The 26,119-nt window shown below is 52.9% G+C and overlaps 1 protein-coding gene across 12 annotated transcripts in view; it reads right to left on the minus strand.

Annotated features, from left to right (window-relative positions):
• The window catches only part of Arhgef10l (Rho guanine nucleotide exchange factor (GEF) 10-like), a 151,523-nt gene that overhangs the window by 104,677 nt on the left and 20,727 nt on the right, over nt 1-26,119 (minus strand). The window contains exon 1 of one of the 12 annotated variants that reach the window (XM_006539201.4): nt 1,329-1,522. The exons of the other annotated variants lie outside the window; for them this stretch is intronic. The gene's annotated coding sequence lies outside the window, so the exon portion shown is untranslated. Of the gene's footprint in view, nt 1-1,328; nt 1,523-26,119 lie in introns of those variants that run through there. 12 annotated transcript variants of the gene reach the window in all.

Genomic DNA, 26,119 nt, shown 5'->3' on the forward strand with positions numbered 1-26,119 from the left:
ACCGTTTGGGTTTTGGTTTTGTTTAATTCTTTTTTAAAAAAATATTTATTTTATGTATATGTGTACACTGTCTTCAGACACACAACTATTACAGATAGTTGTGAGCCACCATGTGGTTGCTGGGAATTGAACTCAGGACCTCTGGAAGAGCAGTCAGTGTTCTTTACAACTGAGCCACCTCTCCAGCCCCTTTTTGTTTAATTCTTGTTGACTTCAGAACGGTGCACATAGAAATGGGATTTTTTTAAAGATTTATTTATTTATTATATGTAAGTACACTGTAGCTGTCTTCAGACACTCCAGAAGAGGGCGTCAGATCTTGTTACAGATGGTTGTGAGCCACCATGTGGTTGCTGGGATTTGAACTCCGGACCTTCAGAAGAGCAGTCGGGTGCTCTTACCCACTGAGCCATCTCACCAGCCCAGAAATGGGATTTTATTTGCTTTCTGGCACTGGGTTAGAACCCAAAGGCTTGTGTGTGTGTCAGATAAGCACTCTGCTATTGACCTACAGCCTCAGCTCAACCTCACCTTAAACATATTATCTTTAATTATGTGTGTGAATATGTATGTGCATATGTGTATATCTGTGTGCCCAGCAATCCTCTTGTCTCTACCCTCCCACCCCACCCCACCTCACTGCTCTACCCACTCACACACACAGAGCTAGAGTTATAGGCATGGTTGTGGCCACATCTAGCTTCTTGCATGCTGGGGATTTGAACTCAGGTCCTTGTGATCACACAGCAAGCACTCTGACACACTGGGCCATTTCCTAGCCCGACCTCCCTTCTCAAGCAGCACATAGCAGCGTTGTCCTTGCCTTAGACAATACCACAATTCACTCTCAAGCCATCAGGCCTTGGCTATACAGGCAGAGGCTGCCCTGGTCCCTTGCTGTTTTGAATATGACAGCAGTGGGCATTCGGCTTCCCTGCCCCACCCCCACCTGGGCCTTCTGGAGGTGAATTCACAAACCATCAGGGTTCACCCCTAAAACAACAAGTCGACAAAGATAAATTCTCAGGAAAGGGGTAATGTTACTCCATTTGCAAACTGAAGCTGTCCTGCAGGGCTCCTTTCAGTGGGCTCAAGCCCTCAGATCTTCCTCAGGAGCGAGCGCTAGGACCCAAAGGCAAGAAAACAAATGCCCATTGCAAGAAGGAAAAATGGAGGCACCATCACCCAGCCTCACAAAGATGGCGTGATAACAATGACATTCAGAGCCCTTCCCCGCCAGGCTGAGAAGTCCCATGCCCTCCCCTCTCCTGCTCCTCCTTCAGAGCCTAAGGTTTCTCTGAGACAAGAAAGCATGCGACAGTACTTACGGAACAAGAAACTTCCTCCATGTTTGCCATCTATGCTCACATCACCCCATCATTTAGAGAGAAGGAAACTGAGGCCAGAGACGTTAAGGTTTGCCCCAGGTCACAACACACAACCAAGGTGGGCAGCTGACAGAGCAGGACACAGCACAGGACTCTGATCCCAGGAACTCTGCTCAACACTCTGGCTACACTGCCCCCCTGGACTTAAGAGTTGGACTTTGGAGGCACGTGATCCAGGCTAAAAGGGAGGTAGAGCTGGAACCTCCTCCAAGCAAGGACATATGCTAGTGAGCCATATTCACACTCACGGGCTTGTGGCTGCCACTCTGCGCAAAGCTACTAGTCTCTGAAGGATGTGGGGGAAGTGAGGGGATGGGCTCACAGCTACCCACGGTGCCTCTACAGGCCCCCGTGCCGTGGGCAACAAGAAATACAGAGGACACAGATACAACTTCCAAAGGGGACTCAGGGACAATGCTCTCTGCCAGTAAGTCTTCTATTTGCTAAGACATAAAGCACAGGCTGTGACGACCAGTTTGTTTTGGAGTTGGGGCCCAGGCTAGAGTCCCATGTGACCACTGCCCAGCCCTGGTGTCTACATCTAGAGATAAGGATCTAGGACGTAGATCCTCTGTATTTTCCTGAGCTATACAGGCTCTGGAAGCTTCCTAGATGGGAGCTGGAGCCCAGGTGATTGTGCTGTGAGACAGGGCCAAGCTAGGCTTTCCCTGTGGCCGGCTCTCTTGAAGGGGAAGACATAGCATCTTAAAGTAGCTAGGCAAGGACAGAGGCCAGCCATTCCAGAACCTTTCTACATTTCTTTTCCTCTCTTCTTTTTCTCCTCCTCCTCCTATACCTCTTCCTCTTCCTCCTCCTCCTCCTTCTTTTTCTTCTTCTTCTCTTCTCCTCCTCCTCCTTCTTTTTGATTTTTTTGCTTGGTGGTTTGTTTAGAGACAAGGTCTCTTACAGCTAGACCAGGCTAGCCCTCAAGCTGTGTAGCTGAGGCTGACTCGGAGCTTCTGACCCTTCCACACTCACCTCCCGAGGGCTGGGATCACAGATGTGCACTGTAATGACCAGTTTATGCGATGCTGAAGGCTGAGCCCAGGGCTTTGTGCAAGTCTGGCAAGCACTGTGTACGGAGCCCTGTCCTCAGCACCCCTGGCTATATTTTGCAAGAGCAGTGCCAGGAGGGCAGAGCCAGGATAAAACCGTGATGGGCCAGTGAATACGGCAGGGAGTTCTTCCTCCCCTCAGCCCCTGTGCAGTGAGCACTGGGGAGGGAACGACAAAGAAGCTGGGTGGTGGTGTTGCACACCTTTAATCCCAGAACTAAGGAGGAAGAGGGAGGTAGATCTGTGAGTTCAAGGCCAGCCTGGTCTACAGAGTGAGTTCTAGGACAGCCAGGGCTACACAGAGAAACCCTGTCTCGAAAAAACAAAAGGGAAAAAGAAAGAGAGGGGCCTTGGAGGAAAGAAAAGAAAAGAGAAAAAGCAGCCACACAGTGAAAACCATCCACTTTCTTTCTGACACTAAGGTTGGAACCCAGGCTCAGGACTACAGGATCACAGAACACACCCTCAGCCAATCTACTGCCATTTTCTTCTTGTTACTACTTAAGACGGAATCCTATGTAGCCCAGGTTGGCCTCAAATTTACTATGTAGCTTAGGATGACCTTAAAATTCCAATCCTCCTACATTCGCCTGCCAAGACCCTCAGCACATCCTCAGAATTAGAAATGGACTCCAATGTGGCGCTGCTGCTAACCAGCTGTGGAAACCAAGTCCAAGGAAAGGGACGGACCTTCCCCTGTGGGCACAGCATAAGCCAGGCAGTGACTGTAAAGGCCATGGCTCAAAGCAGAAATCTAAATCTAGGTATTCCTGAGCATAAATCCCAGTTCTGGCCGTGCTACCCAAAGCAGGGAACACCTTTCCGGAGCAGAAAGAGGTCCTAATCTAAGTAAGAAGAAGAATTGGACAAGGAACAGCCCCATAGCCAGCATGGCCACCATTAAAATCAAAATACTGACCACGTGACATTCTGGTTGTATGATTATAGATTTGCTCCTCTTGTGGACATCTTTTAAAAATAAGCCTGACAGGCAGGTGGACCCCAGAGCTGCTCCTTTTCACATCACACTGTTCTTTGGGGTGACCCGCAGGGTACAAGGCAGAAAGCCTGGGCTCAGGGTGGGGGGAGCGTATAGGCCTATGGTGTATATAGGCCGTGTGGAGTTCAGTGACCGTCAGACCCCAGAGAGGAAGCATCCAGCAGCCTCACAGAGGCTCACTTTGACATGTCTTCCCTCCCAGCTAGTAACTCAGTCAGCTGGCCTGTGGGTTTCCCTGGGGTTTCCCCTCCCTCTGGATTTGAACCCTAAATACAGGTTGGTGGTGGTAGTGGCAGGTCTCACGAGTTAAACTCAGTTCCTAGGCACTGGCCTATATGTGAGGAACTCTCTGAGCGGTTCTCATCCCACTTCCTCCCTCGTGCACCCCAGGAAACACTCCCTGGGGGACTCAGACTTCAGGAAGGACTGGGAGTGAAGCCAGACACTGACAACAGTGGGGGGTGGTCCTAGGGAGGGGAGGGGGCAGAGTCCAGCTGCACTGACTACACCAGACAGCTTCTGGCCACCCTTAAATGACACAGGAAGCAGGCTGTGGCCCAGCCACCAGGCTGAGGAACTCCAGCCTCAGAGGCAGCAAGCGTGTCTGGCTTCTGGGTGCCAGAAAAACAAACAAACAAACAAACAAACAACAAAGCCTGGCTTCTGGATGCCAGAAAAACAAACAAACAAACAACAAAGCCAGTGGAGGTGGAGACCGGAAGGGCGGGTAGCAAGGAGCTAGGGCTGGGGCCACTGTCCTCAAGTGTCTCTAGCTTCCAGCTCTCATCAGATAGGTACTTGGCTAACTGGTCTCCCACCTCAGGAACCCCAGTGACTCTCCCACAGCTTGACAACGCTGGTCAGCTGCTTCCTCATCCAGGCCCTAAACAAGGCCCTCCCACATTAGCCCTTACCTGTCCCCTCCAGTCTCAGGTCTCAGTGGCTCTTGGCCTGTCCTGGAATTCCGCTGCCCGTGACAGCAGGGACCCGATTCAGACCTCTGGGCCTTGGTTCAGATGGTTTGTTCTCTCCAGATGGAATCCTCTCTCAATCGGCAAACTCCTACTAAACCTTCAAAACCCCACTCCCACTTTCTCCATTGAGACCCTTCCTTTGATTCACATAGTAGCTTCTGGGCCCTGGCTGCGGAGCTTTCTAAAAAAGACACATGGAGGTTCTGACTTGGGGTGTGGCCACTCCTAAGCCAAGAGGTTATTTTCGAAACAGCACAGGACACACACAAGGTTGGTGACACAGCCCCTATTACAGGGGTCTTGCTCACTAGACCAGAAGCTCTGGGACACACTGGCTGCACTTCATCTCCAGGAAGGGTGGTCAGAGTGTGGCCTAGAGCAAGTGCCTAACAGCTGCCCAACTAAATACAGAGCATGTCCCCGCTTGGGGGTAAGGGCACAGAGCTGGGGCAGCTGTAGGGACAGGCTTCAGGTAGAAGGAGGGAAGCATGCACTAAAATCCTTTCACAGGGACTCTGCCCCAAGGGTTCCATGCAGGAAATGGGCCTGAGTCCCAGCCGGGAAGGGGCACCAGGGCTACCTTGCAAAGTCCAGCCCTTGGAATTCCTCGGCACCAAGGGCCGCCTGGTGGAGAGTCCACGCAGGGATGGCTCACGAAGAAACTGGGCAGAGAGCAATCAAGAGGCACTTGAGTGATCACGGTCTGGACCTGGCCTCAGCGTAAGAGGATTGGGATGGCAGTGGGGGGGGGGGGACCACTTCAGTTCTTCATAAATGCCCTAACGGGGAGATTTTGTTTCACAGGTGGCTCTTACAGCTCAGGACCAGCCAAGGGGCAGAAAGGAAGCCAATCCCAAAGTCGCCAGTCGCTATCTGAATTCCTTCCTTCCCAGAACCAGACTGAGAGGAGCGAGGGACGTCCCTGAGGTCTTCAGGCCACTGAGCTTGGAGGCACAGGAAGAGAAGGCAGGGCTGTCCCTCAGCTGCTGCCTCTGGAGGAAGGGACGTGCTGGAGAGAGAGAGAGAGAGAGAGAGAGAGAGAGAGAGAGAGAGAGAGAGAGAGAGAGAGAGAGAGAGCGAGCGAGCTCCAGGCGGCAGAGTAAACCAAAGAGACAGCGGAGGGCTCTGGCTCCTCCCCTCTGAGCCTGCAGACACTGAGCCCCTAGACATTGGGTCATTCAGGCCCCTGTCTCTTCTTAAACTTCCTTTCTTTGCAGGGAACAGGGAGGGAATCTCTCCTCCCTGGAGTGGGCGAGGCTTGGTCAATGGAGGCTACCTAGGAACAAAGGATCCCTTGTCCCCAGCTCAGGGTAGGTGCCCGACCCACCCCAAACGAGCTCCTAGGCCAGCCCCTGGTCAATGAAGGAAGGGTGAGGGGCACCGCCCCCTGGGCCTCTGTGGGAAGGAGCCACCCCACAGGCAGGCCAGAGGGGACTCTGGGGTCTGTTGCCCTGGAAACCAGAGCCCTTTGGAGAAGCTGCTGGCTGGAGAAGAAGCTGGCTGTCACCAGACTCAGACTCCCTCCCCCTCCCAGTCCCAGACACATTAACCCTGCTGTCCCCAGGGTCCAGCCAGGCTGGAGTGCGTATGAAAGCCTCCTCCAGTCCAGCAGCTATACTGTTCCAGCTTCTTCTCTGGGGATCCTGGACTCCCAGACACATCCCAAACTGTGACCCAGAGAGCAGAGATGAGTGACCTTGAGACATAGGCTTGTCCCCATCACTGCCTTGGGCCAAGTCAGCTTCCCTACCTGGAAAAGGAAGCCACTTCCCAGGGGACAAGTGCCAGGCTAAGAGGGAGTTCTGCCACCCTTATTTCTGAGAGCAGGGAAGTCGTGGCATAATGAAGTGACTGAGTTAGCATCATTGGGAGCTTGAGATGGGGACAATGGTCCAGACAGGCAGGGGAAGGGTGGTGGGCTAGAGCCAAGGGATCAACGGAGGGCATCTTAAGGGGACTCTGGGATACGGTGGGAGATGCACAGACACAAGTCCCATGACATCCAGCCTCAAATGTCAGAAGCATCCAAAGTCCATGTGTGGCCTCAACACATGTTGGCCATGTCCCCAGGACTCCAATTCACATGCCCTGACCTCCACAGGGTTAATCTCACCCCTCTTTCCTTGCATCCCAAATCTCTCACCCCTATGCCATTCAGTAAGCACTTTCATGAGCACAGTGCCCACTTCCTGCTAGCCTGGCTGCCAGAGGAACCCAGCTACCAGTCCTCAGGTGGCAGGCACTGGGTGCAGGTACAGGCCCTACATCATGGTAGGAATGACCCTGCCCATTCTGACAGGTGGGTCCCTGGACAGGATAGATGGGTATTGCAACCCACCTCCAAGAAGATGCTGTATGGAGCGCTCTGGGGCAGAGGATCCTTGGAGCTCACTGTGTCCAAGCTGAGCTAACTCCCCTGCGTGAGTGAAGTGGGTGCGTGCACGCTGAGCACCTGAGGCTCCCATGGTTGGGGTGAGGGATGAACTTGGCCTGGGACCTGACCAGAGCTCACCAAGGGATCTCACACTAAGAGGCCACACTGCTTCGGGCTCAGCACACACTCAGGTGGGCGCTAAGCTGCACACCATCACCTCCCTCCATGCCCACAGAGCTTCCCACCATAGTCCAATGGCACCCTATCCAGCAGGGCAGCAAGGGCTACAGTGTGACCTAGTACAAGGTAACCCTCTCTGAGGCCCCTCCCTGTGACCTCCAGTCCTCCAGATCAGGCGGATCATGCAGAGATGTCTGCAGGCTAAGAATTCAGGTCAGGAATGTGCTAGGGTTCAGTAGGTGACAGTGCTGGCCCTGCAGGCCCGACAGCCTCCGGTCAGTCCCTGGAAGGCACACAGTCAATGCAGCAACACACCCCTGTGATCGCAGCAAGACAGAGGCAGGGACAGGAGAATCGCACAGAAGCCAATGCACCAGTTATGCTGCGGTGTGCAGAGCTACCGCAGGTAGAAAAGACCCTGTCTCAAGAAGGTAAAAGGAGAAAAGTGAGCTCCCAAAGTTGTCCTCTGACCTTAAACACACCACACATCACACATACACACATACACCACACACATGAAACATATACACATACCACACACACCATACATACACACCACACACATACACACCATACACACCACACACATATACTATACCACACATACCATACATACACCACACACACACCACACACAATCATACACATACATACCACATACACCACACACATATCACATACACCATACACACACCATATACACACCACATATGCACAATCACACCACACCTCATACACACATATTACACACATACCATACACACCACAACACACACATACACACACACACACACACAAACACACACACACACACACACACACACACACACGAATGAAACCCTGAGGGCCTCTTCAGCAGCAGCACCTGCCTGGCCTGTCATTGCCTTCACAGCATGTGACAATGCATGTTGATGGACAGTGCGTGATACCAGAGTGAGGTAAAACTTGAGGTGCCGAAGGAAGACTGTGTAGTCTGGAGCAGAGCCTCTCCCTGGGTCAATGCTGAGGTCAGCAGCACACATCTTAGCTCACCTTCACGGCTATGTGACTGCCCACCTTAAAAACACAGAGACATGCCAGGCAGGGTGATTCCAGCCTGTAACCCAGCACTTAGGAGGCAGGGACAGGGTCACCATGAATTGGAAGCTAGACCGGTAGGTATACCTTGAAAGTTACAGGCCAGCCAGGGCTACTTATCAGACCTTGTTTTGTCTTGTCTTGTCTTGTCTTGTCTTGTCTTGTCTTGTCTTGTCTTGTTTCGTTTCATTTCGTTTGTTTTTTTGAGACAGGGTTTCTCTATGTAGCCCTGGAACTCACTCTGTAGACCAGGCTGACCCACAACACAGAGGTCTGCCTGCCTCTGCCTCCCCTAGTGCTGGGATCAAAGGTGTGCGCCACCTCCACCCAGCTCAGACCTCCTCTTTAAACAAGGCTGAAGCTGTAACTCAAAGAGTCAGGTACCTTGATGAGCTTGTGCAAAGCCCTGGTTCAACTCTCAGCACCACATAAAACCTGGCACGGCGACACATGCCTGTCTCAACTCTCTGGAAGGTGCGGGATAGAAGATCAAAAGTGCACCGGGCGTGGTGGCGGACACCTTCAATCCCAGCACTTGGGACACAGGCGGATCTCTAGGAGTTCGAGGACAGCCTGGTCTACAGAGTGAGTTCCAGGCCAGCTGGGACTACAAAGAAAAAACTGTCTCGAAAAACCAAGAAAGAAAGAAAGAAAGAAAGAAAGAAAGAAAGAAAGAAGGAAGGAAGGAAGGAAGGAAGGAAGGAAGGAAGGAAGGAAGGAAGGAAGGAAGGAAGGAAGGAAGGAAGGAAGGAAAGAAAGAAAGAAAGAAAGAAAGAAAGAAAGAAAGAAAGAAAGAAAGAAAGAAAGAAAGAAAGAAAGAAAGAGGGAGGGAGGGAGGGAGGGAGGGAGGGAGGGAGGGAGGGAGGGAGGGAGGGAGGGAGGGAGGAAGAAAAGATCAGAAATTCGAGTTTACTTTTGGATACACAACAAGTCTAAGACTAGCCTGGGCTACATGAGACCCTGCCCTGGGAGAGATGGAGAGAGGAAGGAAAGAAAAGAAGGGAGGAAGAAAAAGAGGAGGAAGAGGAGTAGAGAGAAAAGATTCCCCTCACCCTGTATCTCCTCTACCTGTCGCCCCATTCCTTCACGCACATCTACAAAAGGCTCCTAAGAAGCAAGGCTGGGATCTGTCTCCAGCTCTCCTGTTCTCTCCTACAAGAAATTACCTCAGTTCACCACCCCGAGCCGGTGGATCCTGAGGTCACCAGAGGCTCATTCTACACACCCGCGGCTCCCTTCCTCAGTCTCTCCCTCTTCTGCCTCAGCTGCTCTCAGCCACCTTTCCTGCCTCCACCCCTAATTCCCACCTCAAGCCTGGATCCCAGGCTCTGTCTCAGACCAGACAGTCTCCCCCTGCCCTCTGCTCCAGTGATCTCACCCACTCTGTGGCTCCCCACCCCACCCGCTGCTGTCTCCACACTGATGAGACTGACCTTCTCTTGCACATCAGCCCCTTGCCTGCTGTCTGCTCAGCACCCTGACTCCGTTGTCCTTGGAGTCTCAATTTCTGAGTCCACGGCAGACAGTGTCTCAGCCCTCCTGATGGCTGGCCACCTGCTCCTCCCTGCGGGCCAGCTCACTTGATCTCACAACAGCTCTGCTCCTAGCAGTGCCTGGGGTAATTCCTACCCTACCCCCCCCCCACACACACACACACACACACACCGTCCTATCTATCCACAACCTTGCGGTCTTTCGTTTAGGCATGCCAGGGCCTGAGCGCGTCTCACCAGCTGGTTCAAACCATGAGCATCACTAACCTGAACTATTATTACAACCTCATGGGTGTCCTACCCCCTCCTCCCTGTACTTCTGTGGTGAACACAGGAGCCACACGAATCCTCTGCTTGGGACCTTCACAAGCTCCTACCTCATCTTGGCCCACAAGGCCCTCTTGATCTCCCTGCTTCCGCCCCCATCTCTCCCTGAGAGCTCACTCCACTCAAGTCACGGCCACCAGGAAGTTCCCTCATCCGCATGCATGCACCACCTCCCTCTGTCTAGAATGTTCTTCCTACATACTACCACATGGCTGTCTCCCTTTCTATCAGGGCTCTGCTCCAAGCTCCTCCTGTGAGAGTGACCTGCACAGGGCTCCCAATGTGGCCCTCATGCTGTCTGCAGCCCAGCCCCCCTGCCTTCCTCCACAGTATTCAGTACTTCCTGACAGCTTTGCTGTGGATTTTAGGCCTCTTCCTCCTCACAGAGGCCAGAGGAGGGCATTGGATCCCCTGGAACAGGAGGTATAGGCGTGAGAAACCTAATGTGTGTACTGGGAACTGAATCCAGGGCCTCTGCAAAACAGAGCAAGCGCTCTTAACTGCTGAGCCATCTCTCTGGCCCCTCATTTGCTTTTTTGAGATGGGGTCTCATGTAGCCCAGGCTGGCCTCAAACTTGTTACATAGCCCAGGGTGACCTTAAATCTGCTAATCCCCCTGCCTCTACCTCCCAAATGCTGAGATTACAGGGTTGGGCTCCCATATGTGGTTTATGAGTCTGGGGATCGAATCCCGGCCTCTGTGCATGCCAGGTGAGCGGTCTGCCTCCTGAGCTACAGCCTCACACCCTTAGGTGTCGGCCCCATCCCTTCCCCCTTCCTAGCCAGTGACCACCACAGAGGCGAGCATGATGGCTGTATTCACACTACCCACAGCCCCGGGAGCACAGCCTGGCACTCGGAGGAGCTAGGGGGACCTAGTGAGTGAGGAGTGAAGAAAAGACGTCTTCCCTCAGGAGCTGACTGGCTGATGCAGGCCTGTGGAGGTTGGAATGTTACCAGTCCAGAAACTGATTACCTAATCTTGGGCTAAGTTCTGGCCCTCCAGGGATGCCATTCCTTGGCCCCCTAGGATAAAAACTTTTTTGCCATCTATTAATTCAGCAGGTGACTACCTCTCACCAATCCGAACCCTAAGCGTGTCACCAGAGAGCCTCTTGGGCCTGAAGAGTAGCTCTCCTTTCCCCTCACCTTGCTGTACCTGCTCTCTAATGGGCCCACCAAGATGCTTTCAACTCGCCTTAATTTGTGACCTTTGTTTGTTGTTCTGTGGAGCTACAAAAACTTCATAAAACTGCGTCCATGTTGGAACGTACACTGTGTGGAAACTTAAAACATCTGTGTTCTCAGGCTATGGTCACTCAAAATGGCTCCAGAGTAAACTCTCTCTTATTCCCTTTATGATGAAAGCTGTGGTTTTATGCATCAACTGAGGGAGGGAGGGAGGGAGGGAGGGAGGGAGGGAGGGAGGGAGGGAGGGAGGGACAGACAGACGAACGGAGGGACGGAGAGAGACAGAGGGAGGGATGGAGGGGAGGTTTCCTTGCCCCCAGGCAGTTTCCTGAGGAAGAAGGCAAACACAGCACCCACTCTTAGAGTAGGCCTCCTCCTCTTACCTCAGCCTGCACCCACATACTTCATCTGAGAGAACCTGCCTGATACCCTCACCATACCCTAGGCTGTGCGAGAGGCAAGGCACCCCCAAAACCAGTGTGGAATGAGATCTGAGTCCCTCTCCAGGGACTGGTCAGGAGAAATGGGTGGGGCAGGGCTGAGAAGGACTTGGGCTATTTTTAAAAACTTCTCCCAAAACACCACATTCTTCCTTGGATGAGTCAGAAGCACGTGGCCCAGTGAGGAGGCCGGGACCCTGGACCGCTATGGTGGCCACCGTCAGTTCTGTGGGCAGCAAGTGGGGACTAGGATGCTCATTCGGCTTTCCAGGGAAGAGACGAGGCTGGATGTGCAGAGTGGAAGGCACTCTGAGAGCCACCCCTGCTCTAGTCTGTCACGGACTCTTCCTCTCTGACCTCAGGGAGCGAGCGCTCAGCAGGAAAGCGTCTGTAAAACTCAGCTAAAAACAGCTTGGCTCACCCATCCATGACGGGGGAAGCTGGGCAGCAGAGTCTGCCGCCTCCAGATAAACACAAGGTCAAGCCCAAGGCACTCGGAGGACCTGGGGCCACCTAGCCTAGGAGAGCCCTGGCTGAACTCTCAGAGAGATCAAGCCGTGCCCTGTGTGGGGTGCTGTCCCTTCCCAGGGAGCTCAGAGTGGCCTTCAGCTGCTCTCAGCATCTCTGGAGCAAGGTGGGGGAGGCTCATATACTCTGACCCTGCCCCAAGCCAGACTGCCTGGCACCACCAATCCACATCCACAGAGGAAACTGAGGCTCAGAGCTGCCCACAGTCAAGTTTAATCAGAGCTAGTCCATAGCTGAGCCCCAAGGCTGTCTGTTCCCAGTGTCCGAAGTTCGCAGGAGCTGGCAAGATGCCGCGGGATCGGGCCAGCACTTTCACCAGCCTCCCTTACACTTGACTTCAAGAAAAGATGCTGTCTGTCTACCTGGGGTGTGGAAAGGGCCAGGGGAAGCTGGATGGAGCTCTGAGTCCTGAACCCCCACGGTCTTTGAACAGAGTCAGGACCATGACCTTGGCCCAGGCAGGGAACTTCCCCAAACTCCTACTCTCTTTCATAATCAACTGACAAAATGGACTAGAGATGGCTATCAGAGGCATGCCTCAAGAGACTTCTGGGGGTTACCTACATCCCAGGTGATGTTCTCTGCTCTCCCAGTTGGTGCTCCTCACTTTCCCACATCCCAGTTGATGCTCCCCATTCTCCCAAATCCCATATGATGCTCCCTGCTACTCTCAGTTGGTGCTCCCCGCTCTTCCACATCCCATTTAGTGCTCCCTGCCACTCCCAGTTGGTGCTCCCCACTCTTCCACATCCCAGTAGGTGCTCCCTGCTCTCTTCCACATCCCAGCTGGTAGTGCTCCCTGCTCTCTCACCTCAGCTTCCTTCCCCACTATATTGAAATCACAGAGCCCTACGCTTCCGCCCACCCTGCCGTGCCCTGCTTTCACAGTGGCAAAGGGAGGCCACCACCCCTGACCCTTTCTGCTCTGAAGCCACCTCTGTCCTACCACATATCTTTGCAATGCCCTATGTGCCACTGTCAGACTTTGGCCACCATCTTACGAAGAATGAGTTCTGCCACCATATGTGTAGGTTCCATGTGGCCCCATGAGCAGGGCAGGACCCTGAAGCACACTAGTTCATTTATCTGATCCTGGCTTCCTCTTCCACTGAAAGCCCTTACCACACAGGGCACAGGAAGAGTTAAATGAGCCATAGGACGCCCTAGCACTGCAAATAAATAGACAAATCAATAAAGTAGCCATTCCTATAAAATGCCTTGGCGGGAACCTGGACACAGTAGGTGCTTAATAACTACTTATTGAATGAATAAATAATCACATAGTTCCCAGACTACAGTGCTCTGCCTCACACTCCCCCCCCCCAGCCCCTCATTGCCCTTCCTGGGATAGTGAAGGGTGTGTGTTGGCCAGGCCTCCCTGCAGTGTCTGGTCGAGAGCAGTTCTCACTGTGGGGAATGAGAGACAGCTAATGCATCCTGGGATAGCCACTATGGCCCAATGGTGAGCTAACCCTTAGCTCTCCAAGCCTCCTGTCCTCTTTACAACTGTGATTCCAGGACAAGGGGGTGGAGACTCAATAGGAGAGAGGCAGAAGTTGAAATCTAGACAGCAAGGTGGTCTGTCTTTCATTATGTAAATACAGCAATGACCATGGTTGTGGGGTGGCGGGGAGAGGACCTCCAGCCCTTGAGCCTGTACAGGCTGCACTGGGTCACTTGCAGAGCCACAAGCCCGGTACCCATCCCCAGAGAGAGCCACAAGCACGGGGACCGAAGCCTACACTTCCTTCTCAGGCCTGAAAAATAACTGGCTTGGGCAGGCAAAATGGCTCAGCGGGTAAAGGAGCTTGCCACCAAGGCTGACAGCCTAAGTTCAATCCCAGGGACATTCTACATGTAGCGTGCATGCATATACATGTGCACATGTGTGTAGATGCACACCCAAAAAATAATTATACAAACATACATGCATACACACACACATACGGCCAGCAAAGTTTGCTAACGTTTGGACCAGCAAAGTCCCTTCGGCCAGCAGACCCACTCAGGGACATGCACAATGCCCGAGTGATCTGTCAGAGACCTATGGCCCGGGCAGGAGAGATGGACAGCTCCCTCCCCATATGCTGCCCACACCCAGAACAATTTAAACTAAAAGGTGTTGAAATAGGGGTGGTGCCCAGATCACCACACGGATGCTACCTACCACGACTTCACAGTACAGTTGCATCCAAGGTTGTCCCATGGCCGGCAGCTCTTGCAAGGGACAAGGACACCGTCTTCCAAGTCAAAGGCTCAAACCTGGCAACCGAGGTCAGTAGTCTCATATCCCATTTGGATCTGCGTCTACTCAGAGGAGTAGCAGGAAAAGCCGGCCTCCCTCTTTGACTTTCAGCCACCCAATTATGTGCCAAGGACTACGGAATAACCAGACACCGTGGCCCATACCCATAATCCCAGCACTTGGAAGGCAATTCGATCAGGCATTCAAGGTCAGCCTTGGCTACATAGTGAGTAAGGGACCAGCCTGGACTACATGAGATCCTGTCATAGAAATCAAAGCAAAATGATGATGATGGTGGTGGTGGTGGTGATGATGATGATGATGGCTCCTATGACCCAGCCACGACATGAGGCTCTGGGAAGATGCTGTCATGTGACACAACCTTGGCCCTATGCTCACAGGAGCCATAAAGTCAGGAAGCATTCCAGGGCATACTGAGGCTCCAGCAGACCGCCCTCCCATCCCCCATTCCAACTCAACTCTCCAGGTCCAAGGCTCCTCCCTGGTACTCCAGGTCACAGCTGATGGCTGCCCACTGCATCCATCAAGAGGACATGCAGACCGGGCAGAGCTCCAGTCAACCCTGAGGACCCTTCACCTCACAGATACCTGCAGAGCATCTCCACAGAAGGACGATGGGAGGGTGGGGCTCCTCTGGTTCCTTTGCTCCTCCCAGGGGTGGGGTGGGGGTGAGAGGGTCACCACTGGGTTCCAATATGTCCCCTCCCCTCAGTTCACACATCTGCAGATTTCCTGTGCATCCAACCCAAAAACTGGGATTTTATTTTGAAAGTAGAGAGGTTCAGACCTGCTCTGGCTGTGTAGTCCTAGCTGGGCTCAAACTCACAGCAATCCTGCCTCAACCCTCCTGCCTCGGGTCTTCCAAGCGCTGAGGTTGTGAACACACACTAAGGTGCCTGGTAAGCCACTGGATCTCGTGAGGGAGGAGGGGGGATGAAGCCGCAACTGGGTGGAGGAGGGGGTGATTCTAGCACCAGGGGAGTGGGGGCCGAACACTCCACGGTGCACAGGATGGCCTCCCAGAGGATGCTTGTCCAGCCTCGGTGCCATGGTGTACAGTTGTAGCGGTATGGCTGTACTAGAACAGTCAGTGTCCTCCAACTGCCTTTGCTCCGGCCACTCTGCCCAGCTGCCCTGCTCCTCACTTGGGGTGAGTGTATTGCCTGGAGTCCAGGTCCCTTGCTGGGGTATCTTGCTCCCACCCCAGCAGCTCCACTTTCCCCTTTGAAACACCAAGGAGCCAGGATCATCACTCCTGTACAGAATATTCCCTGCTCACAGCGTCCTTCCTTCCCCAGGTCCCTGGCAATGCAGATTGAGCCCTCTCATCTCTCCCTGTGTGTCTGGCTGCCTCCCTTCCCGTGACAACCCAACCCCAGAGGGTGTTGCCCAGGAGGCCCTGTCCCTGTCCTTAATGCAGCAGACTCCTCTCAGATATTGGCTATGCCAGGAGAAGCACGGCCCCTGGGATGAGACACACCCAGCCTGCAGCATCCTCACTGGGAAAGCCAGTGCTCAGGATACTCAAAGCACTGCCCTGAGCCACGTGGCCCCCCGGCCTCCATCTGGCTGCCCAGGGACAGTCCTCCATAGACCCATACATAGCGTCTTCCAGGGAACGACTCCTGCCAGGTTTTCAGGACAAGGCACCCAGCAGGGGAAAGTGGAAACCACAAGAGACCATATTAGGGGGGGAAATTGCAGAAAGTGAAATGAAGACCAGTCTGCAGAGGAAGGCTGGCCTTGTGACTCATGTCCCCAAGAATATGCCATGCGGAGCTGGCTCCAGCTCATGCCAGAAAGCCAGGAAACCCAACCCACCCCAAGCCACATCGGGACCAGTTGGGCCTCATGTTGGGTCATGTGCCTTCGCCACCAACGCCCAGCAGCTATGGCATGATATTGGTGACCTTGGCGTTCTGATGTGACCCCTCCCTGTGAGATGGGAGTGAGGACGTTCCTGAACAGGGCTACTGGGTCACCTCTGACTGCAAGAGCGTGAGCAGGCAAAGCCAGCGTTTCCGTTTGCCTCCGTGAGCAGGCAAAGCCCAACTTCTCTCCCCTCAGGGCCCTTTAGTGGACTGACCCCTATCTGTCCTGTCTACAGCAGCCAATACCATGGGGGAGTAGACTTAGGTATCTCAGCCCCAGTGTGGCTCTCAGCCATAAGGAGTGACCACTGAGAACCTGGGTAAAGTTGAACACACCTGCACGCACACACCACACACACACACACACACACACACACACCACACACATCACACACATACACACCACACTCACACACGTACACTCGTGCACTCACACACTCATGCACACGTGCACACACACACTCATACATACACACACAAACACAAACACTCGCACACACACACACCGTACACATACCACAAGCGCCTACTCTTATGAGTACCCATCACTCGGTCCTCACACCATCTTGGACATGGGGCTCTGTTCCTGCCTCTCAGAGGATCCCCTCACACTGAATGTGACAAAGACACAAGAAAAACTCAGAGGCTGGAGCCCAGGTACCAGAGACCCAAGCTGCACGCTAGCTGCGTGCATGTAATTCAACACCTGGGTTCTTGCGGTACCCAATGAGTGACCTTCCAGTGATGCCTGGTTGGCTAGTTGGGGGGGGAGGGGTTACTCCTAGGTCCCAACCCAGACTCAGGAGAGCCCATGGTGTTCTACCATGAAGATGTACTGAGCAAGTCTGGCACCACCTCACATCAGCATGGCAGAAGGCAAACTTCAGGCATCACTCAGTCAAGGCATCCTGGGATAGGTCAGACAGCCAGGATGCTCCAGGTCCCAGTGACACAAGCAGGATTTTGCAGGAAAGCCAAGCCACGGGACCACCCCCATTGCTGTGTGACCCTGAGCTAGCAGCAGTCCTGAACAAGGTTAGATCCAGAACATACTCCCTAGTACAGAGTAGGTGCCCTCTCCTCCCTGGCTGGCCTGTAATTCAGCCAAGTCCCCCAAAGCCAGTCCAGACAAGTTTGTGATGGAAGCCAGATATATGGGTTAATATTTACCTGCAGTGACCCAGATCTCACAGCGCATCAAGCATGCCCCACCCACCCATGCCCTTCTGAGCACCTGAAATTCAGAGCCAACCTAAGAGTATGGGCCAAGCAGGAAGTGAGGGAGAGGGGGATAGAGTATGAGTCCATGGAAGATGGTAGCCAGGGCAGCACCCCAGCCAGAGCACCCAGCTGTGAAGATCTCAGGCACGTGACACTGTTGGGGGGAGGGGGGGCATGAGCACATGAACTATAGAGACCACAGCTGACCACAGTCTCTATGGTCACTGCATGACCCCATGACCCTCATCAAACCCAGAGTTCACTTTGCCTGTTTGGCCCTGTGTTTTCCAACCTCAGGGAGAAGCCACAACGCAAATGAGTCAGACGCTAAGGCTCCTGGCCTCTTGGGTTGTCTCTCCCCAGACAGATGGGAAACCTGAGCTCAGAGCAATGAGCCAGCCTGCTGAGAGGTCCTGGTGTCCGTCTGAGGTATAGGTGGGGTTTGGGTCTAGTCTTCCCTCATTGAGACTGTTAATACCAGCCACAGAGGCCAGGCAGCCTGCAACCGTCACTCCGTGCTAACTATACTCTGCGCATCATCCATATGAATCTCTTAGTCCATGCAACAACTGCTATTACCCAAAATAGAAAAACTAAGTAGAAATGGAGAGAGGCTGAGACACTTAGCCCATGACACACATGGCAGAAATAATTGAAGAGGCTCAGGGTCTCAGCCATCACCTCTACATGACCCACTCATTACACATCCCCCACTATGCCCGGGGCATGAGAATGCCAAAGAAGGGCAGAGGAGGAAGGGAGAAGGCTGGGACCCCTCAGTTTGGTCTGCGTAGCCAGGACAGCGTGTAACAGTGACATTCCCCGCCTCCACCCAGCTCATGGCCCCACAGAGCCTAGCTCCTCCGTGTGCCTCAGAGGCTCTGTTCTGACCCATCTGCTGCTCCCACCGTTTGTTGGCAGATCCTGTGGACCAAGCCTTGTGGGAAGGGGAAGACAAACGTAGCTTAAGCTTAGCAATGGAAGAGATGCCCACCTGCCCAGCCCCCAGGGACTGGACCCTCCGTCCAATCTAAGGCTGTCCCCACCTCATCTGCCTGGGATCCTCCCACTCACTACCTCTCTCGAGCCTCAGCCCAGGCTAAATGCTTCCCATGATGACCACAGGATAGCCAGCACATGCCCTTCTGAGCACCTGAAATTCAGAGCCTCAGCCATTTGCTTTGTTTTCTGACCCCCAGAGGGAAGTGATTATACTTCCTCTCTATCTGTCGAGGTCCCTGAGGGTCCCCAGCACACACTGAGGAGCCAGAGCTGGGTGGGAGGATGGAGGATAAAGGATGGATAGACAGGTGAGTGGGTGAGATGTGTGGACTGGAGGATAAATGATAAATGTGTGGGTGGGTGGATAGATGGGTGGGTGGGAGTGTGGGTGGGGTAGATGGACAGGTGAATGAATGTCTAAATGGATGTGTGAATGGATGGATGAGTGGAACAGTGCATGGTAGATGGGTAGATGGATCAGTGCATGGATGGAAGTGTGGGTAGGTGAATGAAAGGGATGGATAGAAGAGGGGTGATAGGTGAGTTGATGGATGGGTTTTGGATAGGTGGGTGGGTTAAAGGGTGAATGGATAGATGGGTGGATGGATGAGTGGATGGATAGATGGGTGGATGTGTGGATGGATGGATGGATGGGTGGATGGATGGGTAGATAGATGGATGGGTGGGTAGATGATGGATGGATGGATGGACGGACGGATGGGTAAGTAAACAGCTGCATAGGTGCCAGGGCAGGTGAATATTAGAGAAGATAGAAGAACAAGTGGATGAAGAAATGACAGGAAGTCATCAGAAGTGCTTTGGAACTCTACTCCAACCTGGAACATACTAGAAGAGCTCAGATCCCCAGGAATCCCTGCTGCCTCCCCGTTTTCAGTCTGACTCCCATATCTTGCAGGCACCTGTTTCCCACCCCGGCTTACGCCATCTCTATGACCACCTGTGCCTTTCACCAACACGTCAGGCTATGACTGGAGACGGTTGTGTTCTCGGGGCCGCCCTTCATAGATCTCGACAAATATTTCCTGAATGAAAGACAAATGAATAAGCCAAAGTCCCAGGAGCTTAGTAGAGCTGGGCCCAGCCAGGTCTGCTGGCCTGGGCATCTCTACAGATGCAGGTCAAGCACCCGCCTCACATCCAGAGACCTCCCCATCAGGGCAGTACCAGTGACCAGGCACATAGCCAAGAGGAGCCTCAGGGGGCTGCAGGGGGCAAGGGCAACTCAGAGCGGGGCCTCAAAGGGCTCCCCCTCACATGGCAGCCATTCTGCCAAACATTTCTAGCTCTGAGCATCTCGCCACCTTTTCCGAGCCAGTCCCTAGACTTCAGACCCATCAAAGGGGCTTCCCATGCAGACACTGGCCTGGGGCTGACCTGTGTGGTAGAGCACTTGCCTGGCATGCACCAGGGCGGGAAGGAAAACAGACCCTGGGTTCCGATCCCAGTAAACCCCCCAATTCCTCCCTAAGAGGTTCAAAGATGGGCATTCTTAGCTGACTGTCCAGAGCCCCATCTGACACAGACTCAGGTCAGAATTCTGGCTCGTGGGTTCTCCAGGACTCGGGACCGTCTGCTTACACCTACCACCTTTGCAGACACTTGGCCCCGCTTAGAGAAAATCCCTGATGCAACATCCAAACCTTCTAGGAATTGCTGAGTGAGTCCTCCCTCACGTGTCCTACCCCCTTGCCCAAATGTCTGCACCACCATGAGCCAGGTTGCCCCGGCCATCCCAGCCAGGGTGCAGTCACATGACCCACATTCGGGGGAAGTGATATCCGACAGTCAGGGTGGGAAAACAAAGGGCTGGGAAGGGGAGTCTGTGGATTGCAAGTTGTCACAGCTCATAGGGATGCCCCCAAACTCCACTGGCAATAGGTGTCAACAGTCCTGAAGGGTCAAATACAACATCTATGAGACAGGCTACTTCTCACTTGGGGAATGGAGGCATTCAGAGGTCAAGATCAATGGGGAATCCACGGCAGAATAATTAATGCATATGTTAAAGTCTCTGAAAAGTCCTAAGTACCAGACTCTGGCGAGCCAATGAAGACAAAGGGACCGGGCGTCCCTAAGTGGGCAAAAGCCCCACCCACCAAGATCCTACCCTGGTGACATGCCAACAGGAGGCAACATGCCGAGATAAACCGAGGCTGACAGGGACTCTCAGGGTTTCAAGGGAAGGCTCCAGAGTCACACGGGACAGTGCTCACACCTAACACGCAACCGTGCGACTTTGGGCTGACTGCTCACGTTTGCCCGCCTCATCTGTACAATGGAGATAAATTAGCCTGCGCCTTACTTACAAAACAACTAAACCAGATGATGGGCCGCGGTGCCTGTGGTGCCAGTGGTGGGACGGTGTGCCCGTGGTGGGACATGGTGCCCATGGTGAGCCGCGGTGCCCATGGTGGAACGCGGTGCCCGAGGTGGGACGTGATGCCCGTGGTTAGGACTCCAGCCCTGTAGGCCCCGTTCATGTCTCCCTGCTTTGGGGCTCTATAGGGCGTGGCTTGCCCACAGAGGCTGTACTCAGAGTGGGCGGGTCCTTGAGACCTGCCTGACATCTTGTCATCCCCACATGAGGTGTGGGCTTGCCATCTCTGAAACACAGCTCCCCATGGGGCAACCTCCCTCCATGGCCTCATGTGACCCGGGTTAATCAAATCCTGGACCTGACCCATGTGGTTTTCCCGGACACTCCAAGAAACTGACGCCCTGAAAGCTTTCAATCCGACCAAGTAAGTGGCTCCGGGAAGACCCACGCCCTGCTTCCCATCACCAGAGGCCCGGGAGACTACAAAGACAAAGTTCAAGGCTGAAAGATCTGTCCTGTGAGCCCCTCCCTGAGGTTACTCAATCTCCTGCGTCTGCACCTGAGAAAGCGTGTTTCATCCACCCTCTTAGGCTCTGTGACCTTGGGCAGGTTGCTTAACCTCTCTGAGTCTCTGAACTCCTCCTTCATAAAAAAAGAACTGAGCAGTGAACAGGAGGAAGCAAGCAAGATTCAGACACCAGGCTCGTCCTCGGGGGCTTGTACCAGCTTCAAAGGGTTTCCTGTGTCTCCTCCTCTTCCTCCTCACCCAATAGGTCCTCGGGATGAAAATTCTGATTGTGCATTCCCTTGGGACCCAAACATTTGAACGGCCCCAAAGTCCTTCCAGGTGACTCGGAGGTCTCCCATGAGTGGTCAGAGTCCTCCCCCAGCCTCCCCTTGCTCTCCTACCCCCTCCTCAGCTGCGAATCTCTGCTCTGCATCTGCGCCTGTATCCAGAAGGCGCTAACTAGACAGGCGTCAGACAGATGGACCTCTGCACACTTCTGGCAACCTCTTGGCAAGACCGAAGGAGGTCACCAAGGTCACGGACAAGGTAGCTTGCTGCCCTACCTCCCTTTACACAGCTGGGCGTGGTGGGAGCCTCTCCTGGCTACACAGCCAGAATAATGCTTGCACCTCTGACTTAGGGTTGATCTTCCCAGATCCCAACCCTAGAACTGCATGCAGGTCAGGTTCCTCACAAGTGGGCTCCCAGACTCTCATGTGGCCCCTGCGCAAACCTCTAAATGTGACCTCGTGCTGAACCAAATCCCGTTCCCCCCCCAAGCCATCCCTCAACTCCCCCACAAACTGGCGCATTCACTAACACTGCCACCAACCATGTATACAAAAGAAAAATCTACAAGTCACCTGATTTCTTCCTCCCTCCACCCGCCCTCTGCATAAAGTCTTAGTTTGCAATTCTAGCTGATTCTATCTCAGACACATAACCCTGATCCCACGCTTATCCAAGCTCCCTGGCACAACCTGAACCTATACCCTGGTTCCCCATGGCCCAGGGAGCCTACAGCCTCGCCCAGCAGATTGCTAAAATCTTCAAGTGACTATGGCAACTCACGGAGACTGAGGTAGGTGGAGCACAGAGCATGTGTGCCAGTGTATGGCTCAAACCTTCCTGAACTCCCACGCTGTCTCCATCCATTTATCCCCTCCACTGACTTGAAACTATGGCCTCCCTACCCTGAGTCTGGCCCTCAGCCCTGGATACCCAGGCAAATGCCTCCAAGTCGTGGCCACTCAGTCCAAGTGTCTCAGATAAATTATCAGCAGACAGGCTACTGCTTAACGGATCACAGAGGTGGGGAGGTGAGATCTAGCTGATATCCTGAGGTGGTTGTTGTTGCCTGCCCTGGGAAGGGACTGTGAGATCTCAGTTTCTCCCAGTTTCTTTCCTCTCTGGCAAACACTCCCACCATTACAATGCCATCTGCCATCTGTTGTGAGCCTGTCATCAAAGCTCAGTATGCCAAGGCACTTGTCACCAAGCCTGACAACCTGAGCTCAATCCCCAGGACCCAAGTAGTAGAAGAAAAAGACTTGACTACCTCTAGTTTGTCTCTGACATCCACAAAAGCATCAAGACACACACACACACACACACGCACACACACACACACACACACACACACGCTAAAGAAATTCATGTAAGGCATAAGTAAAAAGAATGTTACCTAAAAATATGTCATTCTGGTGTAAGAATTCTTTTGATCTAAAGGCCCTGCGCAAGCAGGGGGACAGCCCTGTGCAAGCAGAGGGGACAGGAGTGTCTCTGCCTGCTCCCTTCTGTCTACAAGCAGGGCCTACATTTCCCTTTGTGACAGGGACATAAATCTCTCTCCCTTAAACAGGAAGCAGAGGAATGTTGTCTGCCTAAGAGGCCTACTGAACATGTGTGATGGGCGACCTTGATGTTCAACTGGACAGATTGCAGAGAACCCCAGGAGCCCTATTTCTGGTCCATCTACAAGGGTCTTTCTAGAGAGGCTGACTGAGGAGAGGACACACACACACATACACACACACAAGATCGTGGACACCCCCCCCCCATTGTGGGTGACACCATCTCAGGGGCTCAGGTTCCAGTCAGCAAGGAAAAGGATAAAATTGAGCTGAAAACCAGCAGCATCCCTCGGCTTCCTGACTGTGGATACAATGTAACCAGCTGCCTCTAGCTCCTGCCTGCAAGCCTTCCCGCTGTGATGGACTGTGCATCTTCAAACTGTGAGCCCAAATACTGTGCACCTTCAAACTGTGAGCCCTTCCTTCCACAGGTGCTTTTGCCCCATGTGTTACAGCTAACACAGCCTCGCTTCACTGCTGTTTTCTAGCCCTTTCCCAGGACTGACAGCCTTCTCCCTTAGCTGATCACTTCAATTTCATCATCCTTTGTTAACCTGGGATGTTAACTTCTTCAGGGATCTCACTGCTCCCACATGAAGCCCCAACTCAACTTTCTTTCTTTTTTTTTTTTTTTTTTTTTTTTTTTTGGTTTTTCAAGACAGGGTTTCTCTGTACAGTCCTGGCTGTCCTGGAACTCATTCTGTAGACCAGGATGGCCTCGAACTCAGAAATCCACCTGCCTCTGCCTCCCAAGTGCTGGGATTACAGGCATGTGCCACCACTGCCCGGCCCTACTCAACTTTTAAAACTTAACATTTAAAATAAATAAAGCTTTACGGGGCTGGAGACAAGGCTCAGTCGGTAGTGTGCCTGTCTAGACCCTACAAGGCCCCAGGTCCCATCCCCAACAATGCATAAAGCAGGCATGATGGCACACACCTGACATCCCAGGACCCGGGAGGCTACAGGATCAGAAGTTCAGGGTCACTCTAGGCTAGTGAGTTCAGTTCTAGACCAACATGAGCTCCAGAAGACCCTGTCTCCAAAATCTAAGTTAAATTCAAGGCTAAGCTCAACCTAGCATTCAGGAGGCTGGGGCAGCAAGATTTCTATGCGTTCAGGCACAGCCTGGGCTATATAATGAGTAGTAGGTCAACCTGGACCATAGAGTAAGGCCCTGTCTCAAATAATACGTGGGGCCAGCAAGATGGTTCAGTGGGTATGGGAGTTTGTATCAAGCTTGGTGACCGGAATTCAATCACCAGGACCCACAAGGTAAGAGACAACTGACTCCTGCAAGTTGTCCTCTGACCTTTACATGCTCAACTTAGTACACACACATATGCACACAGACACACACATGTGGACACACACATGTGCATGTGCACACTCAGGATAGATAGATGATAGATGGATAAATGATAGACAGTTATATGATAGATGATAGATAGGTAAATAGATAGATGATAGGTAAATAGATGATAGATGGACAGATAGATGATAGACAGACAGATAGATGGCTGATAGATAGATAGGTAGATGATGAACATAGATAGATGATAGATAATAGATAAATATAATAAAAGTTCATAGATAAAGCATGCATCCCTTCTCTTTATTAATCTGTCTCTTGACAGTTTAATTCTCTGGCCTCAGGACTGACCCCGTTGAAAGTGCAGAGCAGTGTTTTTTCACACACATAACAATTACCTTAAACCTCCATTCCCCCCCACCCCACCCCGACAGCCCTCCCCGGGCACAGCCCAGGGCACCTGTGCTTCTGTTAGGTTCCCCAGCCCCTAAGCAGTCAGTGCTAGCTTGATCTCCACTTTGCAGAAGAGGAAACAAAATCAGGCAAGTGAATTACTCCAGGGTCAAGCAGTGGAGCCTCCCCTCCAGAGCCAGCATAGACCTGGTGCACTGTGGGTTCTACAGAGCCTAGGCAAGGGGCAATTGAGTGGCTGCATGAGGGTGAGACACGCCTTCCTGTGCAGAGGGTGAGACATGCCATCCCGTGCAGAGGGCGTCTGGAGCTGGTACAGTGAAGGGCTATTTCTGGCTTCTTCCAAGTTTGTTTGTTTGTTTGTTTGTTTTAAATGGCCATGAAATACATGTGTCATTAAAAGTAAAATGAAGGGTTGGGAGAGATGGCTCAGTGGTTAGGGGCCCTGGCTGTTCTTGCAGAAGCCCCAGTTCTTGTTCCTTGGTTCCAAGTACCCACATGGCAGCTCACAACCATCTGTCACTCTCCGGTCCTAGAGGATCCCACACCCTCCCCTGACCTCCGCAGACACACGTGGTACACATGAATGCAAGCAAACACTTACACACAAAATAAATGAATGTTTTGACAAAAATAGCCAGGTATGAGGACAAAAGCCTTTTTTCCTAGCGCTCAGGAGGCAGAGGCGGGAAGAATTATGCACGTTCCCAGCCAGCCCAGTCTTCAGGGAAGCCAGGCCAGCCAAGTCTACACAGTGAGACCCCCTATCTCAGAAAGGAAAATAATCACAATAGAATGAACACGTGTGTGATGAGCCGCTCAGGGGGGTCTAGGGCGATCAGTTGGAGATGTTTTCTCTTCCAAGACTCTTATTTTCCTACTTAATTTAACCATTGTTTTCTTATGGAAATTGAATAAGAATGGCCTCTGACAGCTCCTTCCCTCCACCCACTTCAGACAATGAAGAGAGAAAAGTGTGAAGAGGAGGGGAGGGAAGAGGAGGGGGAGGAGGAGGGGGAGGAGGGAAAAAAGGAAGAGAAAGATGAGGAGGTTGGAGGAGTAAGAGGAGGGTGAGGAAGAAGAGGAGGGTGAAGAGGAAGAGGAGGGTGAGGAGGAGGAGGGGAGGAGGAAGGGGAGGAGGAAGATGAAGAGAGTGAGGAGGAAGATGAGGGAGAAGAGGAGGGGGGAGGAGGAAGATGAAGAGAGTGAGGAGGAAGATGAAGGAGAGGAGGGTAAAGAGCAAGAGGAAGGGGACGAGGAGGAGGAGGAGGGTGAAGAGGAGGAGGAAGGGGAGGAGGAAGAGGTAGCTG

The sequence above is a fragment of the Mus musculus genome, chromosome 4 (assembly GCF_000001635.26).
Source record: "Mus musculus strain C57BL/6J chromosome 4, GRCm38.p6 C57BL/6J".
Classification (NCBI taxonomy): domain Eukaryota; kingdom Metazoa; phylum Chordata; class Mammalia; order Rodentia; family Muridae; genus Mus; species Mus musculus.